Raw genomic sequence first — 27623 nt, forward strand, 5'->3', positions numbered from 1 at the left:
GGAGTGGGTTGCCATTTCCTTCTCCAATGCAGGAAAGTGAAAGTGAAGTCGCTCAGTCGTGTTCGACTCTTAGCGACCCCATGGACTGCAGCCTACCAGGCTCTTCCACTCATGGGATTTTCCAGGCAAGAGTACTGGAGTGGGATGCCATTGCCTTCTCCGGCAGAGGCAGCTAAATTAAAATATTCATGACAGTGACACAATTGGTTTGCCTTTCTTGTTTTCTTTGATCTTGATGAAAATTGGCCTCAATCAAATACGTCATTTTAAAGCTCACAGTATATTGGGAAACAATGCACATCTTAATTATCGTCTATATGCAGTGACTCTATCACTACTTTTTTGCTTATACAGACATGCTTACCAGTCTTGAAACAGAGCAGGACACTATGGTCCTTCCCCATCTTTCCCGCTTGTGTTTTGTCTGTAGAGAAACTATAGCCAAACAATAAATTTAATCAAGAGAAGTGAGAAAATGCAGAAGCAAAGGAAAGCAGTCAAACAGGACAAAATAATAATAATTTAGCAATTAAGCAAAGTGAAGAACGTGAGTCATATCCTTTGAGCTGTCTTGTAGGTACTGAAACCCCCACCAGGTAGAAGTTAACTGCATGTTGACCAGACTGTACCAATGACAGAAGCTGCCGCAATTCTGAGAACTGGCCTCAAACAAATGGGAACAAATTGACCTTGGCAGCAAAGATCGGCTGTACTCAAAATAATCAAGATGATGCTGATCAGATCACTGAATGGCCGAGTTCAAGATGACTGTCAGAGCTGACAGTGCTGTTTCTGCATATAGCCCCCTCCCGCCACCTATCCGTCCCTGTAATGCCGCTTTAAAAACTCTTGCCCACTGATTGTCAGTGGGGGAAGTTGGCCTTTGGACACAAGTCCGCCCTGGGTTGTCGGCCTACAGAATAAAGCAAGCTTTCCCTCCCACCAACTTTATTGAGTATTGGTTTTAGAGCTGCAAGCAGCTGAGTCCCACTTTCCTAATAGTCTCATGAACAAATGAAGACCTGCTCTTACAGAGGCAGGGGATACAGTTTCAACTGCCTGATCCTTCCTGTCTTTAGAATGGAAATCAAGATAAAATGGAGAGTTGAAAAGTAGAATAGGAGAGGACAAATGTGGACTTTCCAAATTGGCAAATGGGAGGTTGGAAAGATGCAGGGAAGGAGGGAAAGGAGACTGGGGAGAGTGAAGAAAAAGCATGTGAAGGAAAGATGAGGAAAGGTGCATGTGCTGAAAGTGAGATGTATGAATATTTAGAATAAGTGAGTTTTCTGGGAGTTCCTTTCCTGGATGGAACCACCACTTCAAAGTGGGCGTCAAGTTTGTTTCTTGCTCTGGCATGAAAATTCCAGGAAACCCCAACTCTGAAAGAAAACACTGGAGGAAACAATGGGGAATGACCCTCCTCCTTGTATCACAATCTTCATTCCTTACCCAATCTTTGATTTTCCTGAAGTCCTTCCCACTTACTGAAGTCATTGGTGAAACAGAATCAAAGCCCTCTGGAAGACCCAAGTAATTTCAAAAGCTATGACTATTACTAGAAGCCCTCTGGTGTTCTTATTTTACATAATGAGTTAGACAGTCTCTTAGAGGGCCTGGATAGCTCAGTTGGTAGAGCATCAGACTTTTAATCTGAGGGTCCAGGGTTCAAGTCCCTGTTCAGGCGCTAAGGCCTTGTTTTGTTTTCAGTATTTACTTAAAAACTATTTAGATAACAGCCCATTTAAGAATGCCTTGAAAGTGAGGAAGCCTTAACAGCCAAATCAAGCAAAGTCACTGCCCTAAAATAGTTTACTGTTTAGTTTTTCATTAATTTTCCTTTTCTAATATTAACAAAAGCACTTCCCTAAGTTTCTAAGAAGAATCAAAAAAGGGCATCATTTAAAAGTAATAAACTAGAGACAGATTTAGAAGTAAGCCATTTAAAAGTTCCCTTAAAATGATTCACTAATCTGGGAGTGGAAGAGAACAATTTGGGTGGACTCGATGTGATGGTATTAGGAGGTGGGACCTTTGAGAACTGATTGGGTTATGAGTTAATTTCTCATAATAGAAATAGTGCCCTTTCAAAGGAGTCCCCAGGGGATTCTCTGTTGCTTCTGCCATGTGAAACAACAGTGAGAAGACAACAATCTATAAACCAGGAAACTCTCACCCAACAAAGAACCTGAACCATGAATATTGCCTTTGAGGTGTTTGATGCCTGTCTTTGTCTAGAGATTCCCTTGTTTCTTTAGACTGAACACCAAAAACCTCCATTCCGTCTCACCCATAAGCAATTTTAATCAGTACTTTTACACCTTTTAATGTATACTTTGATGCAGTTAACTATATTTCTGTACATAACACCTCATCTTTCATCCTTAAGTTTAGTGGGTTAAATATTGTAGGCAGGAATTTGTGTCTACCTAGAACTTCTGAATGTGATCTTGCTTGGAAACAGGTTTTTGCAGATGTAGTTACATTAAGATGAAGTCATTCATACTGGATTAGGGTGGAGCCTAAACCCTACCACTGGTTTACCCTATCCTTGCAAGAAAGAACACTAGGAGGCAGACAGTAAGAAGAAAGTCATAGGTAGACAGAGGCAAAGACTGGACTCATACAACCACAGCCAAAAAATATAAGGGATTTTGGGGATCCACCAGAAGCTAGGAAGAAGCAAGGAAGGAATCCTTCAGCAAGCCTTCAGAGAGAGAATGGCCCTGCCAATATCTTAATTCCGATGTCCTAGTCTTCAGAACACAGAGACAGTAATACACTAACATGAGAGAAAGTTCCAGGGGAAAATGATTCCTTGGGGTGAATCTAAAACAATGAATAAACTTGAAGAAAAGAAGTCGTTTTGAACGGAGGGAGGGTTTTGGTTTGTTTTAAGTTTAATGCCTTCCTTGATATTAATGAACATTTCTTTGCTATTAGTGATAAAATTATAGCAAATGGTTGTGAGGCTGTCGTTTTTAGATTTAGATAACATGAGGAATCCCTTTTGATGGACTGTTATTGTAAAGATTCTTACTATATTCTTATCGTTAAAGATCCGTGAAATTCCCAGGAACCCACTGCCCAGAAAGAGTTCAGGGTACAACGTGTGAATGTCTGTTTAACTGAGATTCTTTTAAGACTCACTATCGGGTCTTCCTCGTTAGTATAGTGGTGAGTATCCCCGCCTGTCACGCGGGAGACCGGGGTTCGATTCCCCGACGGGGAGATTAAGACACTACGTTTTTTCAGCTAAACCTGTAACAGAAAGGAAATCTTTCTGCTTTCTGGTTTTGTTCCTCTAAGTTGAATTCTCCCGTGTTGACTTATTACTGTCTTCACCGAGCAAGCAACTGCCTTCTGATGGAAACCCAGGGCTGCCTTCCCTCTGAGAGGTCAGATACAGCGCGGGGGTTCCAAGTGTGCCCATTTGACTCGAAATATTCCAAGATCTTGCAATATGAATTTTCATTTGTCAACTGAGGTAATGGAGATGTTGCTTGTACAGGAACCGCCCTTAGAAAAGTCTCAATGGTTCCCAAATTTTGGTGCACATTAGAATAACCTTGTTGTTCAGTCGCTAAGCCATGTCCGACTCTTCGCGACCTCACGGACTGCTGCACGCTAGGCATCCCAGTCCTTCACTATCTCCCAGCATTTGCAGTGGGGATAGACTAACTTCAATTCATGTAAAATTATGGACATTTGCACTGACACCTTCCATAGCTCTAATTGGCCAAAGTACTTTAATTTTTATATGTAAAAAGGAAAACCTGTAACGTTGGTTAAAAAAAAAAAAGCCTGATGAAGTTATTAGATGCTAGCTAACATAAGTTCTATAGTACACCTAAATATGTATTGTACAGTGTGCTGGTTTTGTTTATACTTGGATGTTTTGAAATTCGGACATATACAGCTTACTAAAATATGTTTAAAATTTCAAAGTCTGGTGATTCTACATTTACTAATATACTTTTGAACTGTTTTATTTGGAAATAATTTCAAACATAAGAGAGGTTACAAAAATAAAAATTTTATAAGGAACACTCTATATCCAGATCCACCTTTCCTTAACATTTTACCCTATCTCTTTATTATTTTCTTCTATATCATGTTTTTCTGAGTCATGTAAATATATTACATAAACCTCAATGTGTGTTGCCTTAAAAAGATAAGTTAGCACCTGAACAGGGACTTGAACCCTGAACCCTCAGATTAAAAGTCTGATGCTCTACCGACTGAGCTATCCAGGCCCTGATCTTGGGAGTTGAATTGTCCTATAAATAACTAAATCTCATTAGCATTTTCGATCTCCAGGAAGAATTGGAGTAATCCATAACTTCAGAAACAACCCGGGTCTTTCAAAAGCATGGCTTGACCACTAAGTCATCTACTCACCAAACAGACCATTTAACCTCTGCACTGTACATTCTTTAAGTACATTTTTAATTGCTGGAAAAATGAAGATTATTCCTAGAGTCAATTACTGCTGAAGAGGATTCACCAATCTGGGTTGAAGGAGATCCTATTTACTTCTCAGATAAGTTTGAAGAGAAGATGCACAAGGGTCCCTCACCAACCTGTAAGGGAACCTGGAGGAGATTTTTTTTTTTTTTTTAAGGAACAACTAAAGTAACTGAGGAGAATCTTCCAAAGAATGAAAAGATGGGCAAAGAAGATGAGGTTTCTAACCTTGACATAATGTAGGAGCATCAAATTTGGTTGTACCCTTTGGTGTTCCCCCCACCCCCCAGTTTCAGAAATGAAATGTCTGGGAAGAAATCCAAGGCTTCCTCTAATTTTCTCCTCCACATTTTATCTAGCGGCCCAACTAGTCCAAAGACAGGAATGGCTTGACAGTTAAGGAAATAGTGCTCGTGGTTCATTCAGTGTTTATTGGCTCATGAGACAGTTTTTGAGCACCTGTAGGAGAAGGCAATGGCACCCCACTCCAATACTCTTGCCTGGAAAATCCCATGGACGGAGGCCTGGTAGGCTGCAGTCCATGGGGTTGCTAAGAGTTTGACACGACTGAGCGACTTCACTTTTACTTTTCACTTTCATGCATTGGAGAAGGAAATGGCAGCCCACTCCAGTGTTCTTGCCTGGAGAATCCCAAGGACGGGGGAGCCTGGTGGGTTGCCCGTCTATGGAGTCGCACAGAGTCGGACACGACTGAAGCGACTTAGCAGCAGCAGCAGCAGCAGCAGAGAGATCACAGGGGCAAAATCCCAAAGCATAGGTGCAGAAAACAAAGATAGAAAGCATTCTTAGTTCCATGAGGACTGCCAAATTCAGGACTATTAATTTTTGAGTCAATAATCCTTAAATTATTTAAGGTATTATTTACTGTTTTCTCTGTATGTGAAGCTAAGTGCAATCCTGACCAAACATGAAGAAAATACTGACTCATATATTACCCATAATACTAACCATTATGAAATCATGTGCAAATGCCATTTTATTATATAAGTTACACAGAGAACTTCAGAAGTTAAATATGTAACAGATATATACCTGGAGAAAATATTTAGATATTACTAAATGTGGGTCAGAGATCATTTTGACTTGACCTAAAAAACAAACTATCCCTCCTGCAGAATTTTTTTTTCCCCTGATGTCCAAGATATGTTTAAAACAAACATCCTTAAATATTATACAGGAAGACAACCAAAGAAACTACCTACCCTCATACTATGAGTACAGAAAACCCACTTTCTATGGATATTTTTGTATGTGAAAAATTATATGGACTTTTATAAATATTGTTTCTAACACAATTCTATATTTGTAAACTAATTTATAATGTGAACTGGGACGATTTTTTTTTTTCCCCAAGAAAGCACACTGCATGCTGGAAATCACATAAAATAAACTTGAAGTGGGGTGAAAAAAAAAATAAAATAAACATCCTTCTTCTATCTCTGAGCTTCACGAAATTTTAGGTACTTTTTCTCTCAAGGTCATTGATAAGAGAAAAATCAGACGTGGAAAAAAAGATAGGATGAGAGTTTGGATGAGGCCTAGGGATGAAGGAATGGGTGGGAAGGGATGATAATTTTGATTTGAGAAAGGGTGGATACATGAGTTTGAATAAGCTCTGGGAGTTGGTGATGGACAGGGATGCCTGGCGTGCTGCAGCCCATGGGGTCACATAGTTGGACACGACTGAGCAACTGAACTGAGCTGGAGACAGGTTAAGTAAGGAGATTATATGTTGCACAATTTCTCTGCCAGATTTATAGGTTTCTTTGCCTTTATTCAAAAACATCTGGCTTTATCCCATTTTGTCCATTTTGCCCTTACTATTCCTTCTGCCTGGAAATATCTACCCCAGATATTCACAGGACTCAATCCTTTTATTCTTCCAGGTCTTTGTTCAAATGCCACCCAAATCTTCAATAATAACAGTATTTCAGTCAGTTCAGTCGCTCAGACTCTTTGCGACCCCAGGGACAGCGGTACACCAGGCCTCTCCGTCCATCACTAACTCCTGGAGCTTACTCAAACTCAAGTCCATTGAGTCTGTGATGCCATCCGACCATTTCATTCTCTGTTGTCCCCTTCTCCTCCATCTTCAATCTTTCTCAGCATCAGGGTCTTTTCAAATGAGTTAGTTATTAGCATCAGGTAGCAAAAGTATTGGAGTTTCAGCTTCAGCATCAGTCCTTCCAATGAATATTTAGAACTGATTTCCTTTAGGATGGACTGGTTGGATCTCCTTGCAGTCCAAGGGACTCAGTCTTCTCCAACACCACAGTTCAAAAGCATCAATTCTTCGGTGCTCAGCTTTCTTTATAGTCCAACTCTCACATCCATACATGACTACTGGGAAAATCATAGTCTTGACTAGACGGACATTTGTTGGCAAAGTAATGTCTCTGCTTTTTAATGTCTCTGCTGTCTAGGTTGGTCATAATTTTCCTTCCAAGGAGTAAGTGTCTTTTAATTTCATGGCTGCAGTCACCATCTGCAGTGATTTTGAACCCCCCAAAATAAAGTCTGCACTGTTTCCACTGTTTCCCCATCTATACGCCATGAAGTGATGGGACCAGATACCATGATCTTCGTTTTCTGAACGCTGAGTTTTAAGCCAACTTTTTCACTCTCCTCTTTCACTTTCATCAAGAAGCTCTTCAGTTCCTCTTCGCTTTCTGCCATAAGAGTAGTGTCATTTGCATATCTGAGATTATTGATATTTCTTCCTGCAACCTTAATTCCAGTTTGTGCTTCATCCAGCCCAGTGTTTCTCGTTATGTACTCTGCATATAAGTTAAATAAGCAGGGTGACAACATACAGCCTTGACGTACTCTTTTCCAATTTGGAACCAGTATGTTGTTCCATGTCCAGTTCTGTTACTTCTTGACCTGCATACAGATTTCTCAGGAGGCAAGTCAGGTGGTCTGGTTTTTCCATCTCTTGAAGAATTTTCCACAGTTAATTGTGATCCACACAGTCAAAGGCTTTGGCATAAATCAATTAAACAGAAGTAGATTTTTTTTTTTTGAACTCTCTTGCTTTTTTGATGATCCAACAGATGTTGGCAATTTGATCTCTGGTTCCTCTGCCTTTTCTAAATACAGCTTGACCATCTGGACGTTCATGGTTTATGTACTGTTGAAGCCTGGCTTGGAAAATGTTGAGCTTTACTTTGTTAGCATGTGAGATGAGTGCAATTGTGCGGTAGTTTGCACACTTTAGCATTGCCTTTCTTAGGGATTGGAATGGAAACTGACCTTTTCCAATCTTGTGGCCGCTGCTGAGTTTTCCAGATTTGTTGGCATATTGAGTGGAGCACTTTCACAGCATCATCTTTCAGGATTTGAAATAGCTCAACTGGAATTCCATCACCTCCACTAGCTTTGTTTGTAGTGATGCTTCCTAAGGCCCACTTAACTTCACATTCTAGAATGTCTGGCTCTAGGTGAGTGATCACACCATTGTGATTATCTGGATCCTGAAGATCTTTTTTGTATAGCTCTTCTGTGTATTCTTGCCACCTCTTCTTAATATCTTCTGCTTCTGTTAGGTCCATACCATTTCTGTCCTTTATTGTGCCCTTCTTTGTATGAAATGTTACCTTGGTATCTCTAATTTTCTTGAAGAGATCTCTAGTTCTTCCCATTCATTGCTGAAATCTCCCTTACATCCCATATTTCTTCTTTGTTTACTGTTTCTTCATGGCTTTTTACCACCACCTAGCTGTCTGCATGTATACATTATGAAACAGAGAAAAGTAACCCTGAACATCCAGAACTGAGCTGGCATTTATAGTGATGTCTTAATGTTTTCTTGTCGAATATAAACAATTTTCCAGAACATCAATATCAGACAAGACTTCTCTAATAGATTAAGACAGAAACAGGACAACTCTATGATCATGTCTGAACATAAGCAAAAAGAAGAACATTGTTCTAGCCAGAGAGTACCAAACATTTCCCTCTTCCACATCATACAAATGACTACTGTTTCTTTACTAATTTCACTTCTATTTTTAGGTTGCCCTAAGATTTAAGATATCCAACCACAGAATTATCCCCCACCTCCTGACAGTATACAAACCAATGCAAAGCCATACTTTCTTAAAACTGCCCCCAAATCACCTAAAAAAAAGTGATCACCTAAAAAAAGATCACAACAAACTGTGGAAAATTCTTAAAGAGATGGGAATACCAGACAACCTTACTTGCCTTCTGAGAAATCTTGTATGCAGGTCAAGAAGCAACACTTAGAACCGGACATGGAACAACAGACTGGTTCTAAATTGGGAAAGAACTACAGTCAAGGTTGTATATTGTCACCCTGCTTATTTAACTTATATGCAGAATACATCATGCAAAATGCCGGTTGGATGAAGCACAAGCTGGAATCAAGATTGCCGGGCAAAATATCAATAACCTCAGATATGCAGCTGACACTACTCTTACGGCAGAAATCAAAGAGGAACTGAGGAGCCTCTTGATGAAAGTGAAAGAGGAGAGTGAAAAAGGTGACTTAAAAATCAACATTCAACAAACTACAATCATGGCGTCTGGTCCTATCACTTCATGGCAAATAAGTGGGGAAACAATACAAACTTTCTTTGCTTGGGCTCCAAAATCACTGCAGATGGTGACTGCAGCTGTGAAATTAAAGATGCTTGCTCCTTGGAAGAAAAACTATGACCAACCTAGACAATATTTTTAAAAACAGAGACATTACTTTGCCAACAAAGGTCCGTCCAGTCAAAGCTATAGTTTTTCCAGTAGTCATGTATGGATGTGAGAGTTGGACCATAATGAAAGTTGAGTGCCAAAGAATTAATGCTTTTGAACTGTGGTGTTGGAGAAGACTCTTGAGAGTCCCTTGGACTGAAAGATCAAACCAGTCAATCCTAAAGGAAATCAATCCTGAATATTCATTGGAAGGACTGATGCTAAAGCTGAGGCTTCAATACTTTGGCCACCTGATGTGAAGAACTAACTCATTAGAAAAGACTCTGATGCTGAGAAAGATTGAAGGTAGGATGAGAAGGGGATGACAGAGGATGAGATGGCTGGATGGCATCACCGACTTGAAGGACATGAGTTTGAGCAAGCTCCGGGAGTTGGTGATGGACAGGGGAGCCTGACATGCTGCAGTCCATGGGGTTGCAAAGAGTCGGACACAACTGAGCAGCTGAACTGAGCTGAAAAAATGTTCAGTTCAGTTCAGTCTCTCAGTCGTGTCCGACTTTGCAACCCCGTGAATCGCAGCACGCCAGGCCTCCCTGTCCATCACCAACTCCCAGAGTTCGCTCAAACTTACATCCATCGAGTCGGTGATGCCATCCAGCCATCTCATCCTCTGTCATCCCCTTCTCCTCCCACCCCCAATCCCTCCCAGCAACAGACTCTTTCCCAATGAGTCAACTCTTCCCATGAGGTGGCCAAAGTACTAGAGTTTCAGCTTTAGCATCATTCCTTCCAAAGAACAACCAGGGCTGATCTCCTTTAGAATGGACTAGTGGGATCTCCTTGCAGTCCAAGGGACTCTCAAGAGTCTTCTCCAACACCACAGTTCAAAAGCAGCAATTCTTCGGCACTCAGCTTTCTTCACAGTCCAACTCTCACATCCGTACATGACCACTGGAAAAACCATAGCCTTGACTAGAAGGACCTTTGTTGGCAAAGTAATGTCTCTGCTTTTGAATATGCTATCTAGGTTGGTCATAACTTTCCTTCCAAAGGAGTAAGCATCTTTTAATTTCACGGCTGCAGTCACCGTCTGAAAAAAGGTTATAAAGTCCAATTCTTATAATCACTTCTTTCTAACACTCTTACTGAGACACTCCACTGTTCTAATGTGCATCCTCTCTTGCTGCAACAGTTAGCAAAACCAACTTTAAGAGTTTGCTTTGGCACTCACTGGGTTCGTATATTGTCACCTCCCTCTACTCAGACCCAATCACAGAATCTGAGTATCCATTAAATAAATATTGTTAAATAAATAAGCAAATAAATAAATAGAGTCGCCTTTTTTCATAAGAAAGTAAAAGGTCACATTCTTGGGAAGTGGAGGTCAAGAAAGCAGTAATTAATATTTTAGTTGCTAATTAAACAAAAACTGCAGACAAGTATAACAACAACACAAGTAAAACCAACTCCTCTTCTACCATTGTCCATACACGAAGTAGCCTGCAATAACTGATTTACACTTGGTGTCTGCACTACTAGGAACCCTAATCATAGAAAATGGAAGCAAGGACAATATGAACTAGCTTGACTCAAAGTGAAGAATAAACAATATATTAAAAACCTGTCACCTTTACCGCAGGGATTGGAGGCTGGGGTGAGGGTGGAAAGAGAGACAAAGAGAAACTGTTTGTTACTTGGTAACGGCCATCAACCATTTAAACTCTTACATCTATTATCCTGTGTCCTATATGGCATCCCCTTTTCCTAGGCCATTGGGAAGAGATTAATGGGAGAAAAGAGAGGGAGAAAGACGCTACTGAAGAATAAAGAGATTATGGGGAGAAATGCCGGAAGAGGGTGCAATATGCCCGCCTTGTATTCCTCGACGGACAGTTCTAATGTTTAAACAGGTTTACTGAAAGAGAGTTCTAGCCCTTCTCACTAACTCTCTCCTTGCCTATGCTACTTTTTATTTATCGTGGAAATGAAAAAGCCTGAACACCGCTGGAAGCAGACTGAAGCAGTCTTCGAAACAAGCGCTAATTCGGTTCTGGGCTTCCCTGGTACCTTAGTTGGTAACGAATCTGCCTGCAATGCACAGACCCCTTTTTCTTAAATTTACGAAACTCCCACACTACGGGGACTGTCTTGGGCTGTGGGACTGTTGGGCCTTTGGGAGGCAGGGAGCGCGGTGCGGGAGCGGTAAAGGGACGTGCGGCGGGTGCTGCTTTTCAATATCCCCTGGCTGGGCTCCCAGGCTGACTTTGTGCCATCGCAACAGTCTCCAGCATCCATCCACTAAAATTTGTCTTTTTTGCCTCTTTCGTTTTGCAATCGGTTCAGAGCTTGCGTTTCACCCTGTGCACTCGGGTGTAATACTAATCACATTGGTTGTTAATCACAGCAACAGATTATATGCAAAACAGAAATGAACATGTCAGGATGGCCGAGTGGTCTAAGGCGCCAGACTCAAGTTTCTACTTCCCCTACTTGGGGTTTCTGGTCTCCGGTTGGAGGCGTGGGTTCGAATCCCACTTCTGACATGGTGTTCTTTTGTTCTTACGCTCAAATTCTGCAACTTCTGTCAGTAAATCATAGCCACTTTCTTAGGCTGCATTGCCAGATCTTACCCATTACCACCGATATTTCACCCTTTCTTCAGTTCAGTTCAGTCGCTCAGTCGGGTCCGACTCTGCGACTCCATGGACTACAGCATGTCAGGCTTCCCTGTCCATCACCAGCTCCCGAACCTTGCTCAAACTCATGTCCATCGAGTCGGTAATGCCATCCAACCATCTCGTTCTCTGTCGTCCCCTTCTCCTCCTGCCTCAGTCACCCTTCTTAGGCCAGTGCTATTTAGATGTCTGTCCTCTCATCATGCCTACCTTCCCTCCCTCCTTTCCTTTTCGTTCTTTTTATGAGTATCTACACAGAAGAATAGTAATATATCAGTATTAAAATGCAAGTCTTAACATATATGTGAAGTGATGGTTATAAAATTCTGTATTCAGTATTTTAACTGTTCTGTGAAGGTTAAGTTTTGAATATTCTTCCACAGATCTCCTGCTTGTCCCTCCCTCTCTGTTGTCCTCACCTGACTCTCTTTTTTTCTTCGTCTTACTCTTTCCTTTTTTTGCGGACCTTCTCCCATCACATCTCGGGTTGCTAGTCGAAAGGTATCTGCTGTAAAGTGAAGAGGCTGAATGTGATAAATATATTCTATGACATAAGACAAGAGAGTTGTGGGAGAGAGAAGTAGAACAGTGATTCTTAACCAGGATTGATTTTTAAAAACAAGATGTTTTTATAAAAATAAAGAAAGGGAAAGAGGGAGAAAGAGGGGAAGGAAGGAACTTGTCCAGGTCCCATTTTCCCTAAGTGTGGCTCTATCTACCAGATCCTAAATTATTTGTTAAATATATATTCTGGTTTATTACTTTGATTTCTTTTATAAATCTAGTAATTCACATGTTGGATCTTCTTTGCTTTTTTTTTTTTACATATCATTTTCTGCCTAACTTATTTGAAATTTTAGTTCTTTTTTTTCCCCTTCTTTTCTACTATCCTCTATATTGTTTGCAGTTTTCCTCATTGTCAATTCAATTTTTGTGCTCATGATATATATATGTATACATAGGGGAGGCGCTCTTCACCCTGCTCTGTGCTGATATAGGCCCTTGGAACTGGCCTGTATGGGTTTTCATGCTCTCTGGTTTCCATCTGGGTTAGGTAATGGGAGTCCCAACAGGAGACAGGTGGATCTAGGAGGGCTAGCGGCAGGTATTTACTTCTTGTCTTTCTGCCTGCAGGTCACGTCAGAAGAGCTACATTCCTTGACAGGAGGCCATACCTCATTCAAGGCAGCCCTCAGTACAAGGCTGTCTTCTGAGTTCAGGTAATCACACTCTCTTCATGCCTCTTCAGGTACAGAAGTAATAATACCTCTACTGCTGCTTGTCCTGGAGAACAACACTCGCCCTGGTGGTTTTCTCTAGCTGTACACATTTTTTAGTAGAAAGTTTATTGTAAAATATATGTCTTCTGCACCTTAATTCTTCAAATTATCTTGTCTGGATGCCACCAAAATTAACATTTTAACTGTTTCATTCTTGGACTTGGAGACCTCTATTTTCCTAAATAATATGTATAACTGCTATTATTGATTAATTGATTTAGACGTTATATACTTATTTTCCATCTGTTAAATGGAAACTGCTTTATGCCACTACCACCCACTATTTATTATCCTCCCAAAATACTTATGTTTTACCTTTTGTTTAATTCAGTGTTTATTGTTTATGTCATTTTTCTATGAAAGTATTATACACAGCATTGGTGTGAGCTATGATTATATTTTCATTCTTTACTGGATGCTTATAATTGCCTAAAAAGGCAAGCTTTAAAAAGAAAAATTTTAATGTGCCCAAGTCCCTTCATACGGAGAAGGCAATGGCACCCCACTCCAGTACTCTTGCCTGGAAAATCCTATGAACAAAGGAGCCTGGTAGGCTGCAGTCCATGGGGTCGCTAAGAGTCGGATATGACTGAGCGACTTCCCTTTCACTTTTCACTTTCATACATTGGAGAAGGCAATGGCAACCCACTCCAGTGTTCTTGCCTGGAGATTCCCAGAGACGGGTGAGCCTGGTGGACTGCCATCTATGGGGTTGCACTGAGTCAGACATGACTGAAGTGACTTAGCAGTAGCAGTAAGTCCCTTCATATATATCGATAATTGCAAATTCTCCGTTAACTTCCAAATATCTTTCAGTGGAGCTTTCCATGAGATCAATCAAATCAGATAATATATCAGCTCAAATATTTTTTCTTGAGGATATTTTTCCAGTTGACTTCTACATGCTTATAGTCTGAATTGGTTGCTCTCTGGACCTGCTACACCGCCATCATCTGAATCTTCCCTTGCTCATCTGTTCATAATCTATTTCTATTTTTTGTTCATTTATATGCTCTGCTGTTTCAGTGGAAAGTATTCTCAAGGTTTTTGGTTTTTAGGTTATAAAAATAACTCAGAGTCTGAGGTAATGGTGAGAAGAGCCCTCAGTATGCTTATATGTTAAGTTAGACTCTACCAACTTACACCAGTTGCCTCACATATGTTTGTTTTTTGTTTTTTGTTTTCAGTCCTGCCATCAGGGCAAAACCCTAACTGTCAGAGATCTGAGAGTTAGGTGAGGAAAAAGAGCTCAGCCTTTAGCATTCCCTTAAATCCAGATACAGAACAGATCCTCTCCTGTTCTCATTAAGGTACTCAGATCCTCATCAGTAATAGTCTAATCCCATTCTTTATTTGCAGAATAAATCTCCAGATTTTTTTCCTGGGTGGTAGAAGGGCAAACACTCAGTATAAGTGCACAGAATTTAGGGCTCTAACTCTTTCTCAAACTTTAAATAATCTGCTTTCGGTTTCCCTTTAGCCTCCAGTACATAGTGCTCTCAGTTCCTGAACTTTTTAAAGAAACGTTGCTATTAATCAGATTGTTTCTGTGAAGTCTGTTATGATTTGTCTACCTATTTTTCAGTTTTAGTGTTTCTTACATTCCACTTCTTTTGTGTTCTTCTCATATTTGAGCTTAAAAAAATCTTTTTACTATAGTTTTAGTGAGAATTCCAGTTGAGCTATTTCAAATCCTGAAAGATGATACTGTGAAAGTGCTGCACTCAATATGCCAGCAAATCTGGAAAACTCACCAGTGGCCACAGGACTGGAAAAGGTCAGTTTCCATTCCAATCCCAAAGAAAGGCAATGCCAAAGAATGCTCAAACTACCACACAATTGTACTCACCTCATACACTAGTAAAGTAATGCTCAAAATGCTCCAGGCCAGGCTTCAGCAGTACGTGAACCGTGAACTTCCAGATGTTCAAGCTGATTTTAGAAAAGGCAGAGGAACCAGAGATCAAATTGCCAACATCCGCTGCATTTCTGCTTTACTGACTATCCCAAAGCCTTTGACTGTGTGGATCATAATAAACTGTGGAAAATTCTTCAAGAGATGGGTATACTAGGCCACGTGACCTGCCTCTTGAGAAACCTATGTGCAGGTCAGGAAGCAAGAGTTAGAACTGGACATGGAACAACAAACTAGTTCCAAATAGGAAAAGAAGTATGTCAAGGCTGTGTACTGTCACCCTGCTTATTTAACTTCTATGCAGAGAACATCATGAGAAACACTGGGCTGGACGAAGCACAGGATGGAATCAAGATGCCGGGAGAAATATCAATAACCTCAGATATGCAGATGACACCACCCTTATGGCAGAAAGTGGAAAGGAACAAAAAGCCTCTTGATGAAAGTGAAAGAGGAGAGTGAAAAAGTTGGCTTAAAGCTCAACATTCTGAAAACGAAGATCACAGCATCTGGTCCCATCACTTTATGCGAAATAGATGGGGAAACAGTGGAAACAGTGTCAGACTTTATTTCGGGGGGCTCCAAAATCACTGCAGATGGTGATTGCAGCCATGAAATATAAAAGACGCTTACTCCTTGGAAGAAAAGTTATGACCAACCTAGATAGCATATTCAAAAGTAGACACATTACTTTACCAACAAAGTTTTGTCTAGTCAAGGCTATGGTTTTCCCAGTGGTCATGTATGGATGTGAGAGTTGGACTGTGAAGAAAGCTGAGTGCCGAAGAATTGATGCTTTTGAACTGTGGTGTTGGAGAAGACTCTTGAGAGTCCCTTGGACTGAAAGGAGATCCAACCAGTCCATTCTGAAGGCGATCAGCCCTGGGTGTTCTTTGGAAAGAATGATGCTAAAGCTGAAACTCCAGTACTTTGGCCACCTCATGAAAAGAGTTGACTCATTGGAGAATACTCTGATGCTGGGAGGGATTGGGGGCAGCAGAAGGGGACGACAGAGGATGAGATGGCTGGATGGCATCACGGACTCGATGGACGTGAGTCTGAGTGCACTCTGGGAGTTGGTGATGGACAGGGAGGCCTGGCGTGCTGCGACTCATGGGGTCGCAAAGAGTTGGACACGACTGAGTGACTGAACTGAACTGAACAATAAAAATGATAATTTCTATCTGAACAATATCTTAATTTAATATGGATAAAAAATTTTATAGAAATTCCACATAATTTCTAACCCACCTAAAAGTTTTAAGTTGAACCAAATCAAGCCAGCTTTAAGTCATTTCAAAATTTGATGGCTATTGGAAAGCATTTGTTGTTGTTCAGTCTCTGAGTTGTGTCCAACTCTTTGTGACCCCATAGACTGCCACACCAGGCTCCTCTGTCCTCCACTGTCTTTGGCAGTTTGCTCAAATTCATGTCCATTGAATTGGTGATACTATCTACTTCTGCCCTCTTCTTCTTTTGCCTTCAATCTTTCCTAGCATCAGGGTCTTTTCCAATGAGTTGGCTCTTTGCATCAGGTGGCCGAAGTATTGGAGTTTCATCCTCAGCATCAATCCTTACAATGAATCCTCCGGGTAGATTTCCTTCAGGATTGACTGGTTTGATCTCTTTGCAGTCCAGGGGACTCTCAAGAGTCTTCTCCAGCACCACAGTTTGAAAGCATCAGTTCTTTAGTGTTCAGCCTTCTTTATGATCCAGCTCTCACATCCATACATGACTACTGGATAAACCACAGCTTTGACAAGATGGACCTTTGTCAGCAAAATGGTGCCTCTGCTCTTTAATACCCTGTATGTGTCATAGCTTTCCTTCCAAGGAGCAAGCATACTGACTTATAAGCATAGTCTTCAAATCAATACATATTGTTTCAAGTGATCTTACTTTACCAGTGGGCCCATGGAAGGGGAGGTTTAAAAGAAAATTATTCAATACACTATTTGTTAGTAAAACATTCTGATGCAAATTTCCAAAGCACTGATAAAACTGACCCTAAGAGAAACATCTGACAGCAGAAATAGACTCTCCTGGAAATCCATACAATAGAATTCCAATAGAGTGATTCAAAATTAGCTGAAATTAATATAGACAAAGGGAATGAAACCCAAAATTAAGAACTTTTGACTCATTTAAAAAAAAAAACCAAAAAACTTGACAATGGGAAAACAAAACAGAAACTTTAAAACAAAACTTTTAAAAGTGACTTAAGAATAGTGGATACATTTTAAAACAAATTAGGAAAAAGAAAATTAATAAACTGGTAAGATGAAAATGGATGTGAGAGTTGGACTATAAAGAAAGCTGAGCACCAAAGAACTGATGCTTTTGAAGTGTGGTGTTGGAGAGTCCCTTGAACTGCAAGGAGATCAAACCAGTCAATCCTAAAAGAAATAAGTCCTGAATATTCATTGGAAAGACTGATGCTGAAGCTGAAACTCCAACAGTTTGGCCACCTTATGCAAAGAACTGACCCATTGGAAAAGACCCTAATGCTGGGAAAGATTAAAGACAGGAGGAGAAGGGGACGACAGAGGATGAGATGTTTGGATGGCATCACCGACTTGATGGACGTGAGTTTGAGCAAGCTCTGGGAGTTGGTGATGGCCAGGGAAGCCTGGCGTGCCACAGTCCATGGGATCGCAAAGAGTCGGACATGACTGAGCTACTGAACGGAACTGAAGATGAAAATATCCAGAATAAAAATGTTATAAAAGGAAAACACAATCAAGAAGTTGAGAAACTATAACACATTGACTGTTAAAGCCAAGCAAGCAAGGAGAGAAAAGATTGAAAAGAAGCAATATTTGAAAAAATAGTGACTGGAAATTGATCTGAACATTCAAAAAGCCCTACTACATCCAAACTGGATAAATACAAAGAAAACCACTTTTAGGCATATCTGGGAGCTAGCTTCCAAAATGTCCCTCCAGTGATCCCTGTGGGGATCTGATGCTTGGGGAATCAGTACAAATGATGCTTTCTGGCTACTGTTGTGGTAAGTAATAAACCATCCTCTGTCTCTCATGCAGAAGTCTCATGTCTTCTGCCACTATCTATGAAACTGTAGTAGGCTAATTCTTAGCTTAGAGTAATTATCATTTCTTTTTAGTGATTTGAATAATTAAGTTCTAGTCTTAGCAAATTTGATGATTGAAATACAGTATTGTTGCCTATATTGTTCATTTGTTTTTAAAAGAAAATTGAAATGGTCATTTCACTTTATATAGGAAACTAATTTTTTAATTTTTTTGTAGTGTCTTGACCATTTGGTTTATGGATGATGGACCAGAAAATAGAACCAAAGACAAACACTTTTTGGTTACCTCCATAGGTTTTTGGGGGTTTTTTTGGTCAGTGACAATCAGTTATTCCAGATGGGGAATTGGGCAAAGCCATTTAAAATTTTTTTATTAAACGTTTTTTAGGCAAAGCCATTTCCCTCCTCTTTAGTTCTTATTCTCAAAGATTAACTTCTTCCTTTCTCTATCCTCCCAAAGAAGCTCCTTCTTTGTCAGGCAAGTTTTAGTGACACTTGCTTAGACATTTTTGATACTGTCCTTAAGTCTGTGCAGATCTTATATTCCCTTGGTATTCTGGATTATTATTAGTTTTTCAGTAATTAGGGTCTGAACTTCTGATTCTTCATCAAAGATTTTGTTCACATCCAAGACCAGAGCCAGTTTTAGTCTTCTTCCTTGTGACCAGGTGCTGAGTTAGCCATATTCACCCCTTAGCTTTCAAATACATAATTTTAGCCTATTTAATTTTCAGTTAATTCATATTGCTCTGAAGTAAAAATTATTAGAAACAAAACACTGTTACCAGTGAGAAGGTAAGGTTTTAAGTGGGATTCTGAAAATAGAGTATACTAATACTTTAAGCATGTTAAGGAAAAAGAAACAATTTCTCTCCAAGTGATAAAATGTTGTGATAAAACTCGCCCAAGATTCCAGAGCCCAGGGCAACTGTGCCTTGTCTAAACTGAGGAGATGCTGACTGAACTCCTGCAGGACCCATCATTTGCCCTTTCTCGATTTCCCTCTAAATTCTACATGGTGCTACTCTTCTCCAAGCAATTCCTAGCATTCTGTTCTTTTCCCAGTTTTCTGCCACAGCAAGTGCAGACATTGTGTTGCCATCCAGGTATGGAAGCCAGGACCATACAACTTCCTCAGCTGAGTTCACATCCATTTAACTTATATTTTTCTCCCAGGAAAGGATCACCAGCCTCTTCTGTGAATCAGTTACTTTTACATATAATTTTGATTTCCAAAGAAATTATGTGACAGAAGTAACATAAGATAGTTGTGGCTTAAAACATAGGCATTATTAAAACCCACTCTCACAAACTGACCAAAGCATTCAAGCAATTGTTTTTCTCATTGCGACATATCACATTCTTTATGAATGCCCCCTCTGTGACTATTTATCTTTGGATGCCAGGAATGACCCAGGCATATGTCTGTTTCTACTTCTGCCTTATTACTGCATTCTCATTAACATCAGTATAACCTGTCTCTCCTTTGATCCATTTTTAGTCGCTTAAAAATTCTTATCCAGAAGTCCTGGGTTCTAGCATCAGCTCTACTTACAATATGTAGCCACTCCCAGGGAAGAGAATGACACTTTCAACTTTGAGAGTGACAGAATCTACTTTGCCTCTCATAAGATTTCAAGTATAATTTAAGCCCCCAACAATTCTCCGTGATATCTGGCTTTATGATTCTTCTTTTTCTCCTGCTATAGTATATATACACACACAAAAGATGGGTAGGGATATAAAATGTGGTCATCAAATCACTGTCGACATGTGTGGGAGTGCTTATGAAGGAGCGCCTCAAATGCAAGCTACAGAAAGTAGGAATCAACTGCAGTGAGAAATTAGGTACCTGGAATTCAGACTGCGTCCAATTCATAGAAAAATGGACCAATAAGTGGCAAGGTTATCCGCTTGGTGACAAAAACACTCGCGACTCTGGCGGGACTCGAACCCGCAACCTTTGAATGCCTCACTGCTGCGCTAGAAGTCCAATGCGCTATCCATTGCGCCACAGAGCCCGACGACTTTCAGCGGTCGGCTGGATCCCAAACACTGTTGCTGATTTATTTGGTTATCAGTAAATATAATTTGCGGAGACTTATTTTGTTTCAGTCACTGTGAAAGTTCAAGAAACATAAAAACAAGACAATGTAAGGGACATCAATGCCCAATATGGAGGAATTTCTGAGCCTTTCCGTGACTGCTGTCATTCGTTTTCATGAAGTAAGGAATAGTTTGTTCAAGACTCAAAAAACATCTTATTTCATCTGGTCTCTCCAAGCCCAAGCTCGGGACCGTTGGCTTTGCAAAAATGGAATATGAGGAACGCAAAATAGCGTTGGGATATATTTTAAATCCATGGCGGGGCCCCACTACTCTCTTTCCTCTAGCTCACTTCTGGAGTTCTCGCTCTCTCTCGATCCGGGGGCCCTTCTTGTGTTCTTTCTGAAAAAGATTTCGTTTGTTTTGCCAATGGGCTCATGGAGCAACGCGATCGCATTGTTGCCCTCTCTCTCGAAGGAAAGGGCTACAGTTTTTTAAAGAGTCCAGGAAGCTTTGGAAAGATCTCAGGTTTTCTAACAGGAATTTTCTTTTGATGATTCTTTGGGTTGAAATGCAAAAGACGGCTCTTTCTTCGCTGCCGCTTTTCTGTGAGACTGTATGGTCCAGTCGCAGTGGCTCCTTCAGTCACCGTCGGTCAGCAAGCGTCCGTCTTTGCGGACAGAAAGGGATGCGAACAGTGGAGGTCACTGAATGCGGGAGAGGCCAAGGTTTGTTGACGAGGAGTAGGAGGATAGTTGTGACTTGAGAAATCGGAGGAGAGTTGTAGAAGGAAGAGAAGAAATCCCAGGTCATCCCTACCGAGGGAGGACAGTGCAACATGATAGAAAAAATATGACCCGTTCTTCCACGGGGAGACTAAAACCTGAGCCAGGAGCTTGAAGATCACTCAAGCACTCTCACACACTAATGAGTAGCAAAGAATGCGGGAAAAGAGCTTCTCCCGGCCCTCAACCTCTCAACTCCACATAATATCAGAAACGAAAATAATTTTTTCTGAAAATTACAAGACAAAACGCGAACTCTGAACCGACTGTCAGCAAAAACGCAAAGCAGAAAGGACGTGTTAGACAAGAGGTGGTTTGAAATGAGTGAGAAAGTCCTTGTAGCCCTAGAGCCTAGGAGCCTCGGTAGTGAGAGCCTGTGCGTTCACATCCGCAGCCCACCCTCCCCCGCCAGCCCCCCGCGCCATCCCCTCCTCGGGGCCGCGGGTGCTCTCTCCGCGCTCGCTTCCTCCCAGGACATGGCTGCGTATACCTTTCTCTTAGCGCCACAGCGGGACTTCCAGCAACCTGGAGACTGGGGAGGTGATAGGTAGATCTGACCAAGTTTCTTTGTTCGTTTTTCTCCAGCCTCACGTCTCAGGACGTGTCGGTTCGAGTCCAAGTTTTGGGAGCTGCGAAAAAGGAGGGCCGGAGGTGAGCGGCATCCCTAGGGCAGCCTCAGAGCTGGAAATGTTAGTGGGAGAAGGACCCGGAATGAAGGCATCGAAAGCATTAGACACTAACGAGGGACTGACTTTGATGAGAGTACCCTGGGTTGTCCTTCCCCTGACCCAAAGGACTATTCGATACGTTGCTTGAGGGGGAATACCGGCTGAAAAGGAGAATCCCGGGACTGTCTCCTAGTCGCTCAGAAAAATTTCACCTCTCTGCTCTTCAGTAAAGGAGGCGAGAACGTTCCAGAGGCCCCTTTCCGAATGAGGGAAGCCCGCGGCCACTTTTGCTTTTCATAACAAAAAGCTGTAATTTAAAAAAAAGCATTCTAGGAACCCCCAGGATAGAAGTGTTACCCCCCCCCCCAGATATTCCTCCAGAAACAAGCAGGGTATGAAGTTTTTAAACAGATTTGGCAATCTCTTAAAGAAAATGGTTAGGAATTTTCCAGATTGCCAAAGGAAAAATACATGAGAAATGTCCTGAATCTGTGAGCGATGTGAATTCGCTTTTCCTGACCACATTTCGTCCATTTGTCAGGCATGTGTCAGCTGATCTTTTCTCGATATCAGTTCAGTTCAGTTGCTCAGTCGTGTCCGACTCTTTGCGACCCCATGAATCGAAGCACGCTAGGCCTCCCTGTCCATCACCATCTCCCGGAGTGCACTCAGACTCACGTCCATCGAGTCAGTGATGCCATCCAGCCATCTCATCCTCTGTCGTCCCCTTCTCCTCCTGCCCCCAATCCCTCCCAGCATCAGAGTCTTCTCCAATAAGTCAACTCTTTGGGTGAGGTGGCCAAAGTACTGGAATTTCAGCTTCAGCGTCAGTCCTTCCAAAGAAATCCCAGGGCTGAGTTCCCTCAGAATGGACTGATTGGATCTCTTTGCAGTCCAAGGGACTCTCAAGAGTGTTCTCCAACACCACAGTTCAAAGGCATCAATTCTTTGGCACTCAGCCTTCTTCACAGTCCAATCTCACATCCATACATGACCACTGGAAAAACAATAGCCTTGACTAGACGGAGCTTTGTTGGCAAACTTATGTCTCTGCTTTTCAGTATGCTTTCTGCTGCTGCTGCTAAGTCGCTTCAGTCGTGTCCGACTCTGTGCGACCCCTTAGACGGCAGCCCACCAGGCTGCCCCATCCCTGGGATTCTTCAGGCAAGAATACTGGAGCTTTCTAAATATAGATAAAAGTAAATTATGTGATCTTCAGTTAGATCTATCCCCTCCCCACTCCCACCCACCATAAGACTTTCTCAGTGATAGACGAATTGAATAGAACGCTATTTAAAGAATGCTTTCTTACTTCTGGTTAAATATTGGGTATTAAATCCAAGCAATTAGCAACTTTTTCAAGATGTGTCCTATGCATCCGCTCACACCTCTTACCTATGAACAGTTTGTTGGCCACAAAATGGGGGCCTGTCTATCTATGCATCTTAGGATCTGGTATCTACATTTAACCATTCTATCCTGAAACATTTCTGTAGAACGTCTGGAGATTCTGCTGAAGGAACAGCAAGTTACAAACATAAAAGGAGAATGGGAAACATGCAATGTTGGTTTAATTTAGAGGAAATGAGCCTTTGCATTTCCTCCCCCAAACTGAACCACATAATCCATTTTTTAGAAAGCAGTTAGGACCTCACACACTCAAAAAAAAAAAAAAAAAAAAGGAAAAGAAAAGAAAAGAAATTCATGGACAAACTATAGCTCTTCTTAACCCATCTGGAAAGTGAAAGCACATTCGCTTCTGTAAAATACATTCCCAAACACAGTACTTTGAGCCTAAGTTAGGAACCCACAGACAGCGAGTGAGGGTATTCAGAGATTTTCAACCTAGTTTTTCTCTCCTTCCACCTTAGACACAAATCAGAGGGAACATTCCCTTCCCTGAAACCCGTTGAGCACAATATCATTCATCGAGGAGGCTGTAAGTTCAAGCAGAAGTGTTGATCCCACCCACGCCTAAAAGGATTAGTTTGATTTCAACTGAGTAAATTTGGTTCGATTTCGGAGACCCCAGCACCCGGCAGGAGCCCAGCTCATCCCCGAGGGAGGGAGGCCCTAGCTGATGATGACCTGAACTTTGTTGAAAACAAAGATGCTTGTATAGATTTTGTTGTTCAGTTGCTCAGTTGTGTCTGACTCTTTGTGACTCCATGGACTGCAGCACGCCAGACTTCCCTGCCCATCACCAACTCCCGGAGCTTGCTCAAACTCTTATCCATCAAGTTGGTGATGTCATCCAACCATCTCACCCTCTGTAGTCCCCTTCTCCAGCCTCCAATCTTTCCCAGCTTCAGGGTCTTTTCCAATGAGTCAGTTCTTCGCATCAGGTGGCCAAAGTATTGGAGCTTCAGCTTCAGCATCAGCCCTTCCAATGAATATTCAGGGTTGATTTCCTTTAGGATTGTCTTCTCCAGCACTCTTATCGCAGTGCTCCTAAATGTCGGAGGCTGCTGGAGAGAGTTTGACCTCCCTCCCCAAGCTTTCCCTTGGAGTAGGAAATGGCAACCCACTCCAGTGTTCTTGCCTGGGAAATCCCATGGACACCAAAGCCTGGTGGGCTACAATCGATGGGGTCGCAAAGAGTCGAACACAATTGAACGACTGAGCACACAAGCACAGCCCTAAACTTTCATTCATCTGAGGGTTTTTACCCAACTCACTGCATACACTTGTTAACACAAGTCTTGTCTTTATGTCTACCATATATCTTCTTTTAAAACGTGTTTCCATATCTGTAGTCGTGGCCGAGTGGTTAAGGCGATGGACTAGAAATCCATTGGGGTCTCCCCGCGCAGGTTCGAATCCTGCCGACTACGGTGGAAGTTTTAACCTACGTATTGCTGCCGGGAAAGCAAAGCTGGTTCTGCTCAGAAGTTTACCCAGTCCATTATTCTTACCTAGAGAATCCCATGGACTGTAGCCTAGCAGGCTTCTCCGTCCATGGGGTCTCAAAGAGTTGGACTCGACTGAGTGACTTCACTTTCACTTTCTAGTAATTCCCCAACCCAAACCTTATACAAGGCTCAAGAGTGTCTTCAGCTTTCCCTTCCCAAAGGGACACTTGGTTGAAATGTTAAATCACTTCCACACTTTATTAAAATATTTGCCACAGAGTGAAATTGGCTTTTTGAAATTATATGAGTTTATTCGTGTAACCACTACCATAATCAGGATACAGGAAAGTCCCATCAATCCATAAACCTCCCCATGTAATCCCTTTATAGTCATCTCCTAATTCTATAGATACCAGTTGACAACCAGATATGTTTTTTGCTCCCTTGTTTGACGTTTTTGAGAATGTCGTGGAAATGGAATCATACAGAATGTAACCTTTTAAGATTAGCTTCTTTCACATGAGACAGAACATGCCTTAAGATTTATGCAAGTTGTTGCATGTATTAAAATTTTGCACCTTTTTGCGGTTGAGTATAATTTCATTGAGTGGCTGTACCATAGTTTATTTCTTCTTCCATCCATTGAACCTGGTTGTTCAAGGTTGTTTCCAGGTTTGGGCAATTGTGGGGGGGAAAAGCTATTAACTTTAGCATATGCAAATTTTTGTTTTTATCGGATAGATATTTCGATGGTTGCTTCCCCCTCCCCCATTTTCAAAATGCATTACTTTATTTTCCTCATAAGGCAACCATACCTTTTAAACCTTGAGTATATAACAGACTCAAGATTTCTCCAGAAAGCTCTAGGGTTTCCATGAACTTTCCTGGAGCTTATGGCCTAGGTAGTTATATTGCTTTGAAATAATAGCACGTATCTAATCATGCTGTGTTTTGTGGCCTGGTAAAATGTCAAAATAGAGATAATTTCATGTGTGTTTGAAAAAGTTTGAATCAGGGAGCTGATATGTGCACTGTACTCTATATATGTATATTATATGACTTGCACTACTTTATTTATGGTTATTTTTTTTGATGTGTCTTAGCTTTTCAGAGAGGTATATTGTATAAAAATATACCACTAAAAATCCCACCATGGTTGTGATTTTTATCTTTCTCTTGGTTCTTCCATCAATTCCTGGAATTTCCCTCCATTTCTTAAATTTCCAGAAGCTAGACATTCTGGATAAAGCCATGATCTATGAATGATCTAAGAATTATGACTTGGAGACTCCAGGTGCTACCACCAATTGAACAATTCCAACAATAAAAGCCTAGAAAAAAATCTATTTACTTTATACAAACTTTAGCCATTGAGACTTAAGAGAAATGCTGCTACTTAGAGATACTTCTATATGTTTCCTTCCTCAAAAGAAGCAAGGAAAATGCAATTTAAGTATAATTTATCTCATGGGAAACTCTGGGTAAAAATTAAGGATAAGCTGCAGTGCAGATTCTGATCGTCTTGTGCTTCAAAATGAGTCTGGGTCCACCCACTGGTTCTCAAACCCAGGAGGAACCCAAACCCCATAACCACTCTGAGAGAAGAGAGAAACTCAGAACTGGTTTGACTAGAATCTCACCCTCAGGGGTGGGTGCAACTTTGCCTCTTAAGTTACAGCATTGGGGTTAACGAATCATGGAGCTTGAATTTAAAAAAGATGTTGAGAGAAGTGGGGTCCCTTTGCAATTTTTTCCATCACAGTTAGCAGGAGAGCTCCATTCAGCTGCCTCCAGACGCGAGGGCAAGCACGCCATCCTGCAAGGACCTCTGTGAGCAAGAAATGAAGGGCAATGCTTGGTGACCTTCTCGCTGCCATCGGAGGCCTGGTACTGAATTATCAGAATAGTCCTGAGCGCGGACCTGTGTTTTTCCCGGGTAGTCACAGCACCGCCTCATTTAAGGGAGCAGGTCTCTTTCCATTAAATTGAAAGTCATTCATTTGTAGAATAATGCCTACATACATCCACGGGGACAGTGGGTGACGGGAAGCAGCCAGCATCCCCGGAACTCCACCCTCACAAATTCCAAGGCTCATCTCGGCTAAAGTTCTGTTGAAATCTCGACAGAAATTTGCTACTGGGCTGCCTCGGTGAACTTAGCCGAACAGAGGTAAGAGACTAGGAGAGTTGAAAGGGGCTCTAGAGATTGCTTGCGAGACGCCAAGGGATCCACCGACCCCGCCCCAGAAACTAGTCCTTAAGGAAGCGTTCTGGCTTAAAAAAAAAAAAAAAAAAGGTGTCCGCAGAATAGTAGTAAGAAAAATCTTTAGTACAATTTGGCATTCACTGGACATTTTTCTCTTGATGAAGTCTTTGATCTTGAAATATTGAATCTCTGATTTGCTCCTCACCAATCCCTACACTTGACAAAATTCAGACTTTTGTTTCAAGTGTACCTTTTCCACTTTCTCGGAAACATAACTTCTCTTCTCTCACGGTTTCTTCCGTGAATGTGCCAGAAATCAACACATTAAAGCTTGCTTTCCTAGAGACAATGGACCTGATAACTAAAGAATCTATGTGGAGAAAAGTATTAATTTATGGCCAAAACTGCGCAGAGGTACAGATAAACTATAAAATCTCAAAGGTTCAGTTTTCCTGTCTATATGAAGACTAAAAATACCTCGACGAGTTTTAAAGTATTACATCATACAATGAATATAACACATTCAATCCAGTGCTGATGATACACGAAATGTTCAAAATATTCATTCTGTGTTGTTGGGTTTTTTTTTTTTTTTTTTTTAAGAAGAAAGCAAGGACTAGAACCACCAAGTTTCTGAATTAATGGCGGGGACGGGAGCGGACACTAGGGTCTTGTATTTGGCCAGAAAAAAAAAAAGGAGAAAAAATAAATTAAATCCCTTAGGATTTTTTTTTCAAGTGTCGTGAGTGGACGTAGACTAAGTATTTTGATAGTTTAAATTAAATGGTTTCAGTAGCGTTACTGTGACACGTCACTGGCAGTTATGGCAGGCCGTGTCCCGTGCGTGGTTCCATGGTGTAATGGTTAGCACTCTGGACTCTGAATCCAGCGATCCGAGTTCAAGTCTCGGTGGAACCTGCCAGTGTTTTGTCTCTTTATTTTCCCCTGGAAAATATTGTCTACCTATTGACAAAATCAGTTTGGC

The 27623-nt window shown here is 41.3% G+C and overlaps 7 non-coding genes across 7 annotated transcripts; 5 read left to right on the forward strand and 2 right to left on the reverse strand.

Moving 5' to 3' along the window:
* Positions 1-1614: 1614 nt before the first annotated feature.
* On the forward strand, positions 1615-1687 carry TRNAK-UUU (transfer RNA lysine (anticodon UUU)). The gene has a single exon. It is a non-coding gene; the product is annotated as a tRNA-Lys (tRNA).
* Positions 1688-3160: 1473 nt separating this feature from the next.
* On the forward strand, positions 3161-3232 carry TRNAD-GUC (transfer RNA aspartic acid (anticodon GUC)). The gene has a single exon. It is a non-coding gene; the product is annotated as a tRNA-Asp (tRNA).
* Positions 3233-4183: 951 nt separating this feature from the next.
* Positions 4184-4256, reverse strand: TRNAK-UUU (transfer RNA lysine (anticodon UUU)). Its single transcript has one exon. It is a non-coding gene; the product is annotated as a tRNA-Lys (tRNA).
* Positions 4257-11595: 7339 nt separating this feature from the next.
* On the forward strand, positions 11596-11702 carry TRNAL-CAA (transfer RNA leucine (anticodon CAA)). The gene is made up of 2 exons: positions 11596-11633; positions 11657-11702. It is a non-coding gene; the product is annotated as a tRNA-Leu (tRNA).
* Positions 11703-20014: 8312 nt separating this feature from the next.
* Positions 20015-20102, reverse strand: TRNAR-UCU (transfer RNA arginine (anticodon UCU)). Its single transcript is given in 2 exon segments — positions 20015-20050; positions 20066-20102. It is a non-coding gene; the product is annotated as a tRNA-Arg (tRNA).
* A 4230-nt stretch (positions 20103-24332) lies between these two features.
* Positions 24333-24414, forward strand: TRNAS-AGA (transfer RNA serine (anticodon AGA)). Its single transcript has one exon. It is a non-coding gene; the product is annotated as a tRNA-Ser (tRNA).
* A 3070-nt stretch (positions 24415-27484) lies between these two features.
* Positions 27485-27556, forward strand: TRNAQ-CUG (transfer RNA glutamine (anticodon CUG)). Its single transcript has one exon. It is a non-coding gene; the product is annotated as a tRNA-Gln (tRNA).
* The last annotated feature ends 67 nt before the right edge of the window (positions 27557-27623 follow it).

Source organism: Ovis canadensis, chromosome 20 (assembly GCF_042477335.2).
Source record: "Ovis canadensis isolate MfBH-ARS-UI-01 breed Bighorn chromosome 20, ARS-UI_OviCan_v2, whole genome shotgun sequence".
Taxonomy (NCBI): Eukaryota; Metazoa; Chordata; class Mammalia; order Artiodactyla; family Bovidae; genus Ovis; species Ovis canadensis.